Consider the following 17,617-nt stretch of genomic DNA (forward strand, 5'->3'; position numbering starts at 1 on the left):
GCCCTGAAACATCAGATCCCACTGGCCTCATATACCCCTTCCACCTCCAAAAGGTGATTACACGTTGAGTCACAGTATAGAAAACTGATGTCTTATCTGGACTGGATTTTGGTAGAGGTTTTCTACCTCCGCTATGGTTGCCCTGCTTATAGCTTACCATTCTTGTGCAAAATTCATGACACTGCCTAAGTTTTTGCTGACATCTGGTATCTTCATGAAAATAAACTGCCCTCAGCTATTACTAGTTTCCCTTAATCTCTTATAAATTTAACTGTGAACATGTAATTGCGTAATAGCCTGCTGAAGTGGATGTTTTTGAAAATCAAATGGTTTCTCTATCAATCATTCTTAGGTCTTGCCCAACAGCAGTCAACCATATTGGGTGTTAAGTTTCAAGAATATGAGTGAGAATACAGAAATATACACAGGCAATTCTGTGTCTCTTTTCACTTATAAAGTAGAGGTACTTGGGAAGTAATGTTTTTATCTACTTTTTTTAAAAATCATGAAACGCAACTGAACACTTAGTTTGAAAGGTAATAGCCTTCGGCAAAGTATATGTCTCAATGTGTGTGTTGTAATGGTATAGTTCTGAGGATTGACTAATCAAGATTATTTAACTTTTAGAAAAACAGGAAATTTACTAGATAAAGCAGATTATTAACTCATTTGGGATAGTAATAAAACACCTTCAAATACAAAAGGTGTTTAAATTTGGAAGTATTATAGTTCTAGCAAATGCCACAACTAAAACGTGTTTTTTCCCCCTTGAAACTATGAGGGAATGATTTCTTGTTAAACATACAGTGATAAGAAACTTGATTTCATGTCATTACAAGCAAACAAACATTTTATTTTTTAAACAGTTTCTGGCCAGGCGTAGTGGCTCACGCCTGTAATCCCAGAACTTTGGGAGGCAGAGGTGGGCAGATCACAAGGTCAGGAGCTCAAGACCAGCCTGGCCAACACAGTGAAAGCCTGTCTCTACTAAAAATTTAAAAATTAGCCAGGCATGGTGTTGCATGCCTGTAGTCCCAACTACTGGGGAGGCTGAGGCAGGAGAACACTTGAACCCGGGAGGTGGAGGCTGTGGTGACCTGAGATTGCGCCACTGCACTCCAGCCTGGGTGACAGAGTGAGACTGTCTCAAAAAAAAAAAAAAAAAAACTTGCCATAATCTATCTACCCTATGGTTTTGAAATAAATGGACTTATTAAAACTAATGTTTGCAAACATTGTTAAACTTAACAAATTTCCCTTTGTTATCAATAAGCAATCAGTTACATTGAAGAATTTGAAAAATATAATTTAAATCATTGGTTTTTGCTATATTCTCACCAAATTTATGATTTGGGCTTAAATTGAAAATTAAATTGGTTATTGGGTCACATAAGATGAAGTAAGCAATAGTGGTAGTACTGGTACCATATAAATGGAGACTACCAGATTCTGGATAAAATACAAATTGAATTTTGGCATTAAGAGAGGTATTTGGGATTGCTTAGTGAATTTTGGTATCATTGAGGTTTTTTAAAAATTGCCAGCAAGTATCTAGGTATTTGTGGCTTAGTGAATGAGTCTATGCAAAGAAAAATTCTCTGTAAAATTTAGGCCTTAGAGTTGGTGTATGAAAATAAACTTATTATTCCAAAATAGTTCATGACATCTCTAAATTGGACAATAGACTTTCCTATAGAAAATGTTGAAAAGGAAAGATTTTCTAACTTTTCTCAGTAAAAGTTTCCAACTCATCCCCAAAAGCTATAATTGAAAAAACATGCTTATTTTCTTCCTTGTATCTTTTTGTGTCAAAGAACTACACATAGATTTTAGGGTCAGTGCACAGCTACAAATCCTTGACAAACCAAGCTTTACACTGTGTGACATACCCACAACCCATGTTCAGAGGCTCCTTACACCTCTCGATTGATAGATGACAGATGGATGGATGGATGGATGAATAGATGGATGGATGGATGGATGGATGGATGGATGGATAGATCGATAGATTGACAGGCAGGCAGACACATGCAATTGATTGTTTTTCTCTGGAAAACCCCATATAATACAGTGACCTAATTAATTTCTATTTCAACTTCGTTCTCAGGTCTTGGATCTAAAAATCAAAGAAATTATAAACACTTTATTAGATTGTTTGCTATATCTAGCCTTAGTAGATGAGTCAATAAGATATATAGTCAGTTATTTTTTCTCCTTTCTCTTGTTCATATTATCAGATCCATTTGGTCACTGCTTGAAAAATTACTGAATCTGCTTTGGATTTTTGTTTTTATTTTTGTTTCCACCACATCAGTTAAAGTTTGGTAGTGTTTTGCATGCCCAGTATCATTTTCCCTTCTGGAATTAGCACTCTGCAGTTTCCCATTGAGAAACTACCCTTGTACTCAGCCCATGTGGTTCAGATGCAGTTGGCTTTACTTTGTGGTTGTAGGGCGGTTGTATCACCAAGTCCTAGCCTTTGAGAATGTAGCATCTCACTAGCCTTAGTGAAGGTTATAAGGGTGGGTGTATGACTAGCCAGGTCAATCAAAGCCAATCAACTTCAATCACTGAAACTAGGGAAAAAGTGATGCTTTTTTTCAGTGAGGGTTGCTAAGTTTATAGGTTTAAGACTGGGCCTACTGGTGGCTAATCTTGGCATTAAACGAGAATCTGCCTTAGAATGAAAACATAGATGAACGTGGAAGCCAGAGACCAAGATAGATAGAATTTGGGCATCTTGATCTAGTTATGCCTGAAGTCAAACCTGGACTTTTCAGTTATGTGAGTTATTTTCTCTTTTTGCACATGATTGACCAATTAGTGAATACCAGGTAGTGACTAGATGGAAAGTTAGCTCTACTCATCTGAGGATAAAAGGTCAAGGGTACAATGCCCTGTTTGAAACTCATGCCCTTGAGAACTTTCATATCTTTAAAGGAGAGCAAACAGCTGTGACTTACAGCCACATCTTCATTCCTTCCCTGGAGAATCTTCCATATCATTCTCATGGATGTCAGCCTCCTTTAGACAAACGTAGCATGGCCTGTGTGTGGTAATTTATCATGAGGGTCCAACATTCTGTAATAACAATAAGGCACTTGTAATTAAGTTACCAATTTATGTTACTTGCTTTTAAAGAGCTTAGCATGTTTGAAAATTGGACCTTGGAGTTTCATCCTCCAGAACTGTAAGAACTAAATTTCTGTTTTTTATAAGCTACACAGAGAATATTTGAATAATTTTCTCTGTCATCCTTTGTTTCATAGCTAGAACTCCATCGTAGGTCAAATGAATAGGAATTTTTAATAGCTGTAGCTGGATTAAATAACTTGTCAGGCAATTAAAGGCATATCATTAACTTTATAACACAGTGCTAGCAAAATGAAGTTTAAGCATCAGCAGCTCCTGTTCTTCCCTTTTACCCTCACAGGACTCTCAGTTCCGTGGTGTGAAAGAAGGGAATGTGAAACTGGCTTCTGCCAAACAAAAGGGAACCCAGCACACACCTCAACATTTTCTCTATGTCATTTCCAGGAATAATGATGCCCAAAATAAATGCATAATGACTTTCTGATACTTGATAGTATCTTTTATAAAGCTGGATATTCTTAATCATTTGTGATACAGGTATATTTAAGAGGCTTTCATCTTTTTGATATTTTAGTATATTGATGTATTTTCAAACTTTTTTCAGTTTTGAAATTACATAAAACAAAGGATAGATTATATTTGGTTTGAATTTCATAGGTTCACATATTTCTGAGGTTCCTGCTTCAATACATCTTTATGGTGATATCATTGACTTTCTTGAAAAAATATACAGCTCTAAAATTGGATAAATTTGGAGAACTAATATGGTTTGCTAAACCTTATCTATTAGCCAGAATTTGGGTGAAAATAGGACACTTTAGAAAATGAAACTGTTTTTATACTTTATAGCTTAGTCCTTTTAGGCTGCTATAATAAAATGTCATAGACTGGATAGCATACAATCCACAGAAATTTGTTCCCCACAGCTCTGGAGGCTGAGAAGTCCAATTTCAAGGTGCCTCCAGATTCAGGGTCTGGTGAGGGCACTTCCTGGCTTGTAAACAATGTCCCTTTGTTGTAAACCTCTCATGGTGGGAGGGGCAGGAGATCTTTCGGGAGCCTCTTTTATAAAGGCACTAATCTCATTTGTGAGGGTCTGTCATCATAACCTAACCATCTCCCAAGGCCCCACCTCCTAATACCATCGCTGTCGGGGTGAGGATTTCAATATGTGAATTTCGGGGGGACGAAAACCTTTGAATCCTAGCAGATATTACCACATTTCTTGATTCCACCTGTCCTAATAAATGGCTATTTTTATCATTTCACAGATGAGGAAACTGAGAGCTAGAGTTTCAATAACTTGCCTAAAGTTACACAGTTTATAAGTGGAAGAGAAGAAATCAAAATAGATTGTTTGACGCCAAAGTGTCAATGCTGGTGGATATTTTCTGTTCTTTCACCATTCATCTTATACATGTGAAATTTTTCCTATTCAGGATTCTCTGAAGCTATGTGATTCTGAGACTTAGGTATTATTGCAGTTTGGTTACTCAATGTGTGTCCTGGAGGTAAAGATTTTGCCCACTTCATCCCCACCACTCAGCCAACTCCATAAACATGGATGGAATCTGTTGCTCAGCCAATTCTAAAATGTCTTTCTGTTTTCATTCTGAGAAGTCACAGCAAAGAAGGTGTACACCTGATCAGTGTACTGATTTAAGGTACACTGATTATTGTGTGATTGGATACATAATCGAATTGTACTTTTGTTCTAACTCTTAAAAAGCCTTTGTATCATTGTTCTACCATAAAGACACAATGCATGCGTGTGTATGTTCATTGCATCACTATTCACATTAAGAAACACATGGACTAAATCTAGATGCCCATCAACAGCAGACTGGATAAAGATGTGGGACGTATATACCATGGAATACAATGTAGCCATAAAAACAAAAACATCATGTCTTTTGAAGCAACATGGATGCAGCTTGTGGCCGTTATCCTAAGTGAATTAACACAGGAACAGAAAACCAAATACCATATGTTTTCACTTATAAGTGGGAGCTAAACATTGTGTACACATGGGCACAAAAAAGGAACAACTGACACGAGAACCTGCTTGAGGGTGGAGGATGGGAGGAGGATGACGATACAAAAACTACCTGTTAGGTACTATTATAGGCTCACTACCTGGTTGATAAAAAATTTGTACACCAAGCCTCAGCAACACACAATTTACCCACATAACAAACTTGCACATGTACCCCATGCATCAAAAAGTTGGAAGAAAAAAATAAAAACTAAAAAAAGTCCTTTGTATCCATCTGCGTTGTATGATATCCATGTGTCCAGAAGAGGGCGATATTTTACTACAAACTTCCAATGAAATGCTCAACCACTTTGAAAACAATATAGATTTAGAAGAAGAGTATCTTAAGGTGGAGTTGGAGAAGTGTCATTTGTTCAAGTGCTTTGGGAGCAAAATGTTTCTTCTAAATAATATGGGAAGAAGAGCAAAATGTCCACCTTCTTGCCCACCTCATTCTTATATAGATTGTTCTTTCAACTGAAAATCAAATATTCTACTAAAATACAGTTAAAGTGGAATATTCCAGAACTAGTCCATACTTCAACTATAAGTACTTATAATCCAGAGGCAAGAACATGGGTCCAGGCGTCAGATGAACCTGAGTCTGAATGCCATCTCCACTACCTGCTTGTTTTGGGACTTCAGACAAGTTACTTGTTTTCTAGAGGCCTCCATTCCCTTGCATATAAAATGTGGATAGCAATACCTACATTATAGAGATGTATAAACATTAAATGTGTCAGGTTAAGAGCACAATGCAGGCCAGGCACGGTGGCTCACATCTATAATCCCAGCACTTTGGTAGGCAGAAGCAGGTAGATCACCTGAGGTTAGGTGTTTGAGACCAGCCTAGCCAACATGGCAAAACCCCATCTCTACTAAAAATGCAAAAATTAGGTGCGATGGTGGATACCTGTAATCCCAGTTATTCAGGAGGCTGGAATGAGAGTCGCTTAAACCGGGAGACAGAGAGGTTGCAGTGAGCAGAGATTGCGCCACTACACTCCAGCCTGGGCGACACAGCAAGACTCTGTCTCAAAAAANAAGTGCCCAATGCAGAGACTCAATAAACGACAATTTCTCATTCAATAGAAATACAGTTTACAGATAAAATATAAGACATCCAGTTAAATTTGAATTTTAGATAAGGAACAAATAATTTTTTAGTTTAAGTATGTCTCATGCAATACTTGGAACATATGTATGGATATTTAATGAAATATACTTAAAGGTATTTGTTCACCTGAAAGCCAGTATTAATTGCATGTCCTGTGTTTCTATTTGCTAAATTTAACAATGTTAAACAGAAAGCTCTTTGGCACAGAGGGGAAAACTAAAATAAAAATGGAGGAGACTTTAAGAAACTTAGAATATATTAATAAAGGGCTTGACATTTCTAGTAGATAGAAAAATTAATATAGACAATATTCTAAACTTCTGAATAAGGACCCAATCTAAGCAAAGTTATGTACAATTTTTCTTTAAGTAGAGCCTCAGTCATTTCCATTTCCTATTTCATTAAACACAGTGCTTTGCACATAATATACATTCAATGAATTTTGTTGAATAAAATATTTTAGAATATGGAGAAAAGTCATACTTTAAGAAAAAAAGCACAAAGCAAGAGGTAAAACTGGCAGTGCAGTCTAATTTGTATGTTCCTACTTTCTCCCCTTTATTCTCTTCTCTTTGTCCCAATAAAAGAAGGTATGCCCCTCTTTTCTTTTCCTTTTTTTTTTTTTAAGAAGGAGTTTCATTGTTGTTGCACAGGCTGGAGTGCAATGGTGGGATCTCAGCTCACTGCAGCCTTCAACTCCCAGGTTCAAGCAATTCTCCTGCCTCAGCCCTACCCCGAGTGGCTGGGATTACAGTGGGATTAAAGGCACCTGCCACCACGCCCGGCTAACTTGCATTTTTAGTAGAGACGGAGTTTCACCATGTTGGCCATGCTGGTCTTGAACTCTGGACCTCAGGTGATCTGCTGGCCTTGGCCTCCCAAAGTGCTGGGATTACAGGCATGAGTCACCTCCTTTATTCTTGAGTAGGCAAAGTGAGTTTAATGCAGTAAAAATAAAGTCTGGGAATGAAAGAAGGAAAGAAATAAAAGGAAGTGTTTTGCTGTTTTTTATTTCCCGTTCAGTAGGTTAGAACTGTTCCATAGGCCACACTTTGGGGTATCAGGAAGTACAGTATCCATAGCTCAGTCCCCACCAGGTGACAAAGATGCTAAGGCAGGTGCTGCCCTCTGTGTGGCAGCCAGCAGTAAGTTCTCAGAGCAACACAGCTGTCTACTCTGCTCATCCCGGCCTCCTCTAGGAAATCCTCTCCAGGCTGAACCCAGGACAGCACCAAGGAGAGGAAATAGCTGCACGTCCTCTCACTGGCTGGAGTTGGCATTGGTCTGGACTCATACCCCAGGGCTGGCTGGGTCAGCTCCCAACAAATGCAGTGTATCAGTTCCATTGACCTAGTCAAGCCATGGAGGTCATTGTGACCCAACAACCAGAAAATGTAAGCGATGGCACTTCTTGTGGAAAAGAAATCACCTTTAAATGACAAACACAGTGCCTCTGGTGTCAAAAGTAGTGATTTTGCACAATGATGCTTATCACACTTATAGCAGCAGAATCTGGTAATTGCTTAATTTTCTTAATGAGAAAAACAATTGAATAAAGGTATATTATTATTATGTATATTTTATATTCCATATTATATTATGTACCAATGTAATATATCCAAATAAGATTTTTGGAGAATTTTTTAAATAATTGGGCAAAATTCATAACAATGCTAATTATTTTAAGTCAGAGTATAAAATAAGAAAATAAAACAATTCCAAATTTGTCAATAAGAAGAAAAACAAAGTGAGAGAGACTCTAAAATAATAATAGAAGTTATCTTTGACTTCATATGATTTTCATTTTCTCCATCAAATGTTTATAATTTTCAAATTTCCTGTACTGAACATAATTACTCTTATAAGTATGGAAATGTACATAACATTATTAAAAAGGTAGTGGAAGTTGCTGGCACGAATGATTTGTATCTCTTTCTGCTCACATAGCAGATGAGCCATGACTTTTATGGTTAAATGTTGCAGTACCTTGGGTGAATACTTTAACGCTTATTCTCGGTTTCTTCATCCTTAAAATGCAAATAATTTAGGGGTGAAGGAAAGCTTCATGATGTTGATGTGATGATTAAGTGAGGTGATATATGTAAAACTTCGTTTAGCCTGTGCTTCGTGCAGAGGAAGCATTCAATAAATTGTCATTATCATTAAAGAACAGTATACATAAGTAGTCACCTAATTCTAGCCCTCCCTCCCTCAAAATTTTTCCTCCATTCTTTCCCTCCGTCTTTGCTTCCTTGCTTCCTTCCTCCTTTGCTTTCTTCCTTTAGGTCAGAAATAATTTTTATTGGCAATTTCCTAAGATTTTACTTTGCTTCTTATTTCACCTCCCATCTCAAAATTTTTGGGCAAAGAAATGGACCCCAGACCCTATTGGGAAACAAATTCCAAAGGATAAAAAGACAAAGGTAATAAAACAGGAAAGCATGATGCTCCAGAAGTGGGAGGAAAGGAAAGTCCACTTGTCTATCAGAGACAGAGGGTCTCTGTATCTGTGTACCAAGGAAAGATGGGCCCACACACAAAGATGGGCTTTGTGTTCTGATGCATCACAGAGAAGCCCAAGGAATAACACACAAGTACTCGGAAGACTGGGCAGAAGTAGATTGGTTTGTCCAACTCAACCCTCCACCACCAAGACCTGGAGGGCAAGAGGGAAGAAAATGAATTTGAGCCACATCAGGAATTTCTGTTAAATGCTTCATTTGAAACTCTTCAATAGTATTTTTGACAGATAGAAACTCTAGAGGTAAAGTAATATCAGCACTATCCCTTCAGAATAAAATTGAAAATGAAGAGCTTCTGTGATTATCTACGCCAAGCCACATGAACACATTCTGACCATGACTAGATTTACCCAATGCACTCATGTGACCTGCCGCCCTGCTTTCTACTGCAACTCCTGCTCACTTAGCCCAAAGAGCCAGATACTATATATCATATCTGCCAGGCGCCATCAAAGGAAAACCCTCAATAATTTTCTGAAAAACAGGGTTTGAAATGGCTCAAAATATAAACAAATGAACCATGAGGTTTTTTATGTCTAGAAATGAGATAAAACACTATTTTGTTTTTATACCAATAAGTATATGCCAGGTACCAGGCTCAGCTGCAATCTTTACAGCCTTATGGGCGAGGTGCTACAATTACTCCTGTTTTGCAGGTGAATGGAAGCACCCCAAGGTAGCTTTGTTCACTCCTTTTTCTTCAGTACCTACCAAACTGTCTGGCATTAAGTAGGTGCTCAGTACATATTTGTTGAATCAATGAATAAAGTTAAATAGTATAAATAAACTGCACCCAGGTTTATGCATATGTGCACATACCCATATTTATGCAAGAATATACAGGTCACACCCAGGCTGGCCTAACTCCAGAGTTTGACTTCTCAGTCACTAACTCCAGTGACCTCTTTACCACAGACTATGTGAGTCTGGGAAGGAAAACAAGGCCTTTCTGGTGCAGGCACTTTCCTGCATGACACAGAGATAAAATGTCCTTAAAAATAACTGGATAAGGAGTGCTTTCCCCACGGTCCGTGTTTAGGCATCACTAATAATCCAGTACTTTTCTGCCTTAGGAATATGTTTACATATCAGCTATGAAAGCTGAAGACTTCTTTATAATATGATTCTCCAGGCTTTCTGTTATACAGAATGATAAATTATAGGCTAGTACTCACCAAGTCTCTAGATAAAGGCAAATGTATTTCTAGTATCACTTTAGCAATTGCTTGAGGGTTTTGAAAGTCTCTTGAAAACAGGCAGTTGAAGAAGTTTCCCCTAAGAAATTCGTAAGATTAGGGCTTGAAAAGTTAAATGCAATTTCTATACCTTTTAGGTGCTATTTGAAGGTGAACAGATTGAGCTTGCACTTCTCTATGTGATTAACATCAAGCGCCCTGTGTTGGTTGAAAAGGTTCATTAGCCGGAAAAGAACTTAAAAGGCAGGATGGACAACTTCAATTTAGATAATTGTTGGATGTGATGGAGTGCTCTGCAAATGGGTCTGCATGGGTCTGGGGCGGGGAGCAACACCATCTACTACATACTGCAAAGGCTCCCAGAACCCATGGGTAGCAAATGTCTGAGTGGAGGAAGCATGACATATGGGATCAGAGGCTCTGAGATTCAATCCCGGCTCCATCACTTGACCTTAGGCAAAATCACCATCTCTTTGAGTTTAGTACATCTTCCGTAAAAGTGACAAGGATCGTGCTTAACTTTTGGGTTGTTCTGAGGATCCAGGGAGATAGTTGAGTGCCTTGCAAAAGCTCTGTGCAAGGGTTGGAATGATCATCATCATCATCATCATGGCAATCATTATTACCAAATGAGGTTTAAGAGGATTCAAACATAAGCAAGTACATCCATCCAGGGTTCTTTTAGGATCTGAAGTTAATATAAATTTGAATGCTTCTTTTAGAACAAGTATACAAAATTATAAATTGCTGCTTTGAAAAAACCTTCATTGGCTCCCCAGTAAATACTCCTCTGGCTCCACAAAAAAGGGGTTATATAATTGTGGTCAATAGCATGGACTCAGGGAGGCACATTACCCAGGATTCAATTCTAGGTTAGCTGTGTGACCTTTGGCAAATTACTAAACCTCTCTGTGCTTCTGCTTTTCATTTGGAAAAAGTTTGTCATGAGGATTAAATAACTTAAAATATGTAGCAGGCCTGGCGCATAGTAAGAAATATATGTGTTTATCATCACCGTTAAAAAAAAAAAATCACCTTTCAAGGATCTTCTCATCTGGAAGAATGAAATATAACAAGTGCAACCATGACTTAAGACAGAGTGTGGTGATTGCTATAAAGAAGTACAAACCATGCGTTCTGGGGATCAAAACAAGAAGCCACATTTACTTAGAGGGAACCAGGAAATGCTTTGTAAAGGATGAATAGGGAAGTTTTCGAAAGTCAGCACATTCCAGGCAGAAAAAAATAGCCCAAGCACAGGCTCGAAGGTGAGACTTGGTTTGGCATATCTGGGGGCAACAAAAGTCTGTATTGATGGACTTAAAGAGGAAGTGGGAGAGGAGCCTGGAAAGGCAGATTGGAGCCATAGCGTGAAGGGCCTTGGGTGCCTGTTTAAGGAGTTGGCAGGCAGTGGTGAGAGTACATTTGGCTTTCGAGCAGGACAAAGTCAGGATTAGCACATGTGGGCTGGAGGAAAATGAGCCCGGCAGCATCAGCAGGAGGGACGGGTGGGTTCAGTGCCACCTACTCAGCCTGGCAGGAGAGGACAAAGGTGACTGGAATTCCTCCACATTAACAACCCAAACAATTTGGAACATGCTGCCAACAACACTGGGCAGGGCAATCGTGTCTTTGAAGTCTGACGCAAGAACTGTCACTCTGTGGCTTTCGCTTTTTTCCCCTATTCATATTGGTGTCAGAGTTTAATTTCCCATTTCATCGCATCACTATAAAATGTGGAGAGGCCACACCTCTGAGAACGGAGCTGTCATCCATCCCAGGCCACTGCCTGGCACTCATAGGCTCTGAGGAAAGGGCCAACAAAGGCTTCTCTGGCACAGGCTGATCTTTTCCTCCAATGGAAACTTGTGCCATCTTCTCTCATTTGGACTAACATTTGGAAAACTTCTTTAGCTGCCACATTTTGGGGTATAGTTCTTTTGGGAAATGAACTGCTTTTGTGCAGGCACCTTGCATGTTAGCTGTCTCCCCAGCCAGGTGGGGCTGCTGCGTACAGTACACTGCACAACCTAAACAACTGTATGTGGCAGCCGGTGACCTGGTCAGGGTCTTACAGCAGAGGACAACATTTGACATCTGCTCCCAGGTGTTCCCACTCCTCTGGGAAAGGCCGTTGCTTTGTGTCCCCACAAAGATTCTGCCCCCTTGGTTCCAGTTGGTCCAGAAGTGGGCATATGACTTTAGCCAAGCAATCAGTATCCTTCCCTGGAGCCTTCAAAACTGAAGCAACACAGAATCAGCTCCTCTGGTTGCTAGACACAATAGGATTTGAATGAGGGGAGCACGCATCAGCCAAGTTCCCAGCACAGGGAAGAAGACCGTCTACATAAGAGAAAAGGAAGATCTGCCATGAGAAAAATGAAGTCTTAGTTGGATTTGAGTTCCTTTTCCAACCTTCCCTGAGGACCATCTCCCACCTTGTTCTACTTTAGGTTAAGTGTGATGCCCTTTCAGAAATTTCCTTCTTTTTTTCACCTAAACTATTTAAAGTTAGATTTCTCTTGAACAAAGCGACCTGACTCATATGCTGTCACCCCTTGCTCATCAATCAACGTTTACTCAACCTGTCTCCTTTCTTTACAGTGTTCCAATTGTTGAACAGATAATTTTATTCCTTCTAACGTACAGAATAATATATTAACCCTCAACAATCACAGTAAGCACTTATATACTGCTTTTCCATTTTCAAAATGATTTTTCAATCAGTATTTCAGTTGATCCACATAAAGATGCAGAAGAAAGGAGAGCAGATAATATCATCCTCATTTTACGGAATAGAAAATTAGGTCCAGATAAATTAAGTGACTTGCCCAAGTTCCCCCAGTTATTTTTTGCCAGAGCCTGAGTTTCAACCCCTTTCTCTTGCTTCCAAATCCTGTGTACTTTTCCCGATGCGCTCTTGCTTTAGGAAGTAACTCCAGGCTTAGACTTCTGGATATTGGTGAGGGCCAGTGAGGCAGATGATGTGGTCAAGGGAAACTTCAGAGGATCCTCAGAGCTCTGGTGAAGCAGCTGTCTACTCTGCCTTCCAGGAAGAGAGTAGTCCTGAGGCTTATACTCAGTGGGTCCAAGGAAATAATACAGGGCCAGAACTGGGATGAGGCAAGTGAAGTGCCTGGGGCAAATGATTCAAGGAGATGCTTATCTCAGAGTTGGGCAAGGGCCCACCCTGGCCTGATAACATCATTAAGGCCATAGCTGCAAAATTCAGACTGTAGAAGTGTGTGAGATTCTTCCTGAAATAAATACACCTCTTCTAGGCTGATTTAGTCATAGAAAGAAAGTGGGATGGAAAAATCAGAAGGACAGAAACAAGCGCTGGTGGTCAACTCCACCACGCCTAGCATCTAGACATCATTGTCTCAATCCCTTTGCTCAGTGCCTGCCTGTATGATGGAGTCAGTTGACTAACCATGCTCTCAAAAACATATTTTTTCTTTCACTCCAACACACAAATGTCCTTAAAAGTAGGCTTTGAAGTAAAAGAAAATTACAATCGCATTCTTTTGGAAACCTACTGAAAGCAAAAGAAATGCTAAAAAAAAAAAAATCAATATTTTTAACCCTAAAGTAGATCCTAGAGATAATCTATTTCAACTTGAATTTCTGTCACCTTTGACCAAAGGGTCCCAATTACTATACCCATGCTCCTAAGCTGCTTTCATCAATCAAAACTTACTTGTCCTGTTTTCTTTCCTTTCAGTGTCTAAAGGTTTATCAGATCAGAAAATTGAAGCTGATAGAACTTAAGTGGCTTTCTCAAGGTCACCCAGCTGGTTAGTGAAAGGGCCTGGGTTGGAATTCAGGTCTACTGAGGCACAGTGCTCATTCTGCTACACTGTCAGTGCTACACCGGGTCCTGGACTAAAACAGTTATTTCTTAGCTTTAATACCAATCATTTCATGTATGTACAGTACTTAGAAATTTTTTGAGTAATTTATTCACAGAACTTCTGTGAGTAAATTATATCTGTGACCAAGGTAAGAAAACTGAGGCACAGAAAGGTCATATGACTTATCCAAGGAAACATACTGAGGCAAAGACATAGCTGTTGTCATCCTCCACCATCGTTTATGTTTTTTCCCACCTATGTGACATGCCAAACATATCCGGAATTATTTATCTGTTTAATACTTATTCTTTCCTACCCTGAATTAGTTATTTATTGCCATGTAATAAATTACCCCAGAACTGAGCAACTTGAAACAACAAGCACTTATTACCTCACAGTTTCGGAGGGTCAGGAATCAAGGTGCTACTTAGCTGGCTGAAGGGCTCTCATGAGGTAATAGGTGTCAGCTGCGGCTTTGGGCTCATCTGAAGGCCCAACTGAGAGATGATTCACTTCCAAACTGTTGGCAAGATTCAGCTTCTCATGGGTTACTGGGCCTAAGTCCTCAATTCTGAACTGAATACTGGCCAGAGACGTCCCTCAGTTACCACAAGGCCTCTCCATAGGGCAGCTCACAAGATGGCGGCTGGTTGCCCTCAGGGTAAGCATGTGAGAAAGCAAAACAGGGAAGCCCAAAGCAGAAGCAACAGGACTTTGTGTAACCTAGTCTTGGAAGTGACATGCTATTACTTTCGCTGTTTCCATTTATTAGAAGCAAGTCAAAAGGTCCAGCCCACAACCAAAAGGGAAGGGTTTACAGAAATGTGATATCAGGAGACAGAATTCATTAGAGCCATTTTAGAGACTGCCTAACACATACTCCAGATGAAAATTACACCGTCGAGATACCTAAGGTAAAACAGAGGTAAGTTTGTGATTCTTCTGTTTTTAAGGAAAAATGTTTTTTATATTAAGCATAAAGGATTATTCATCCGAAAATCATAGCTGGATGCTTGTTTGATATTTCAAAGCCATTGTGCAAAGTGGACACGTATCCCAAAGGAGTAGATCTGTGATTCTGCCATCCATCTCTCCCTCTCCTCAGAGCATGCTAATTTCATAGTTTGATATTTTTTTCCATCCGAAGTGAAAGTCTTGCCTTCCAGACAACACCAGTGAATGACACCGCCTGCATGTCAGAAATTGCAACTGACATTTCAATTTTGCTTAATTTTTTTTCTTTCTTTGATAGTATTATGGCAAAATTTACATTTGAATAAAAAGCAAATAGTGCATGTCAGAGTAAGCATCAGGGAATGTCAAATTGTTTTTTTCCAATTACAACTCTATTTCAAATAGGGTAATGCAATTAAAGGATAATTACTAGAAGCACAAAGCCAAGGTTACATTCAGAAATGGTTACCCTTTCACTTTAAGTTCTGTCTTGCTAAATAAAATATTCCTGAGGGGCAAGTTACTATTTGAAAATGGAATACACTCATCCAGGACCACCCAAACACTTGGCAGTATTGACCAAAACACCTATTTCTGCAGAAATACAAGTGTTTAAAAGAAATGAAGGGACACTAAAGGTGAACTGCATTTTCCTTGGCTTTATCACTCTGATTAATAATGTGATAAATTAGCTGTAGGATGCAATATTAATTAACAGTATATTAGTTGGATTTTATTGCCAATAACATAACAAGCTCTGAAATAGTAGTCAGACTAAACTGCTGACACGGGCTTTTCTGCAAACTGAGCTGTAGTTTGATTTCTTATTTGTCCAAGTGAAGCATCAGCAACTGAGTAAAACCAATTACCTCAAAGCCCACCAAGCCCTCGGCAGCAACTTAGTGCATCTAAGCTTTGTCCAAATGTTATTACTTTCAAATTAGAGCCTGGTCTGAAATGGGCCATTGAAGAATTTTTGCTGCTGAAAATAATTCAGTATGGCAGTCCATTTGTGGAACACTTTGCAGGACTAGATAGAAAGCAAAGACTCCATCAAACTTTGAGACATCTCGAATCCATGGCTGGTCACTTCTGGAAGGCAAGCCTGGAAGTACAGAAGTCAGATATGAAAAGGGAAGCATTTTCCTGCCTCCCTTAAGTAAAAATATTGTAGAAAAATCTCCAGGCTGTAATGTTTATTTTTGAGATGAAGTCCTGGGATGGAGGTGGGGGACAGTTTAGGAAAAAGGACCCAAGGTCTAGGATGGAAAAGAATAAAGGCGCTCGCCTAATGGAAGATATCTCACCTCTCTATGTAACGAGAAACTATAGTACAAGAGTTTATCAAGTAAAGAGAGGTTGTTGAATGAACACCTGGTCAGAGGGATTAAAACAAGTAGGGCAGGGTGCGTTATAAGTACCTGAAGAAATCCCTGTTTATATTTATTCATTTGTCTCCTCCATAGACCTTCACTTTCTATCCTCTCTCTCTCTCTCTCTCTCTCCCTCTCTCTCTCTCTTTCTCACGCGCGTGCGCACACACACACACACACACACACACACAGAGTCACTTTCTATCCTCTTTTCTTGCTTGATATTTTTCATGAAACTTATTACTATTCAAAATTAAATTTCAGACAGTTTATCCATTCATTTACTTCTCTATTCCTGTATCCCCACCAAACTGTACACTCCATGAGATCAGGAGATGTGCCTGCACTGCAGAATAGTATCTGGGATGTAACAGGCACAAAATTAGTTGAATCAAAGAATGAACCCATTCACTGAACTTGCATTTACCCAATGTCTAAGTGCAAAGGATTCAAAGATGATGGTAATCATAACTACAATTCACTGTAGAAGCCCTCAATGAGCTAAAAGCTTTAAATACAGTATTTTATTGGAATCCTTCAACAACCCTTTGAAGCATGTGTTTCTACTTTCTTGCAAATAAGGACACAGAGGATCTCAGAGACTGACTTAATACCACCAAGCTAGAAAGAGGTAAAACTGTAAATTAAACTGGGTTTGTCTGGCTCCTACTCCAGGCATTGTTATATTCAAAGATTAATAAGAGATAAACATCCTCCCTGAGAACCTCAAAGTCTCATGCTTTGGATATGAAGCATCATTGACGTAGAGGGTCCTCCTAGTCTTCTGTGGTTGGAGAAAGAATCTGGCAGTAAATTCTGGAGGACAGGATGTGGGACACTTGCCATCCTGGGGTCTTTAGGAATGTCCTTGTTCGTGGCAGGATCCAGTATTCCATGCAACTTTGCCTTTGAGTGAGGTCAGATTCTGCTGTAGAGGTTTGCCAGGGCAGCATATATTCTCATATCCTTGGTTCCAGCTCTGTATGTAAGTCCAGCAGCTGTCAGGGATCCTATTTACTTTTAATAAATCTAACAAATGAATGATAAATAAGTGATGAATCTTCTGCCTCAGAAAATCCAGCAATGGGTACATGGGAAGCTGAACTCTTTTCCAGCCTTCACAACCAAATTTTAAACAGCCAACACCAAACTCCAAAGTCAGTTCAGATCCACAAAATTTCTATGTATTTTAGAGGCCACAAAACTAACCCTCTCTCTGGTCTCCTGGAATAAAAGAAAGTTCCTCAGCCTATTCATTCCATGAATTAAAAATTAAAAATTAAAAAAGGTCTCCTCAGTTACAATGCCATTCATATCCTTTGACCAGAAAGAGTTAGAGAAAAACTTCGGGATTGATCTGAGGGACACAGAGCCCAGGTTCCATTAAAGTGTATTAATGCCAAGGTCTGTGCAATTAGTGAAAAGTCAATTCCCATTACTAGTTAACACTATTGAATATCTGCTTTCTTTAAT

The sequence above is a fragment of the Cebus imitator genome, unplaced genomic scaffold (assembly GCF_001604975.1).
Source record: "Cebus imitator isolate Cc_AM_T3 unplaced genomic scaffold, Cebus_imitator-1.0 Scaffold195, whole genome shotgun sequence".
Classification (NCBI taxonomy): domain Eukaryota; kingdom Metazoa; phylum Chordata; class Mammalia; order Primates; family Cebidae; genus Cebus; species Cebus imitator.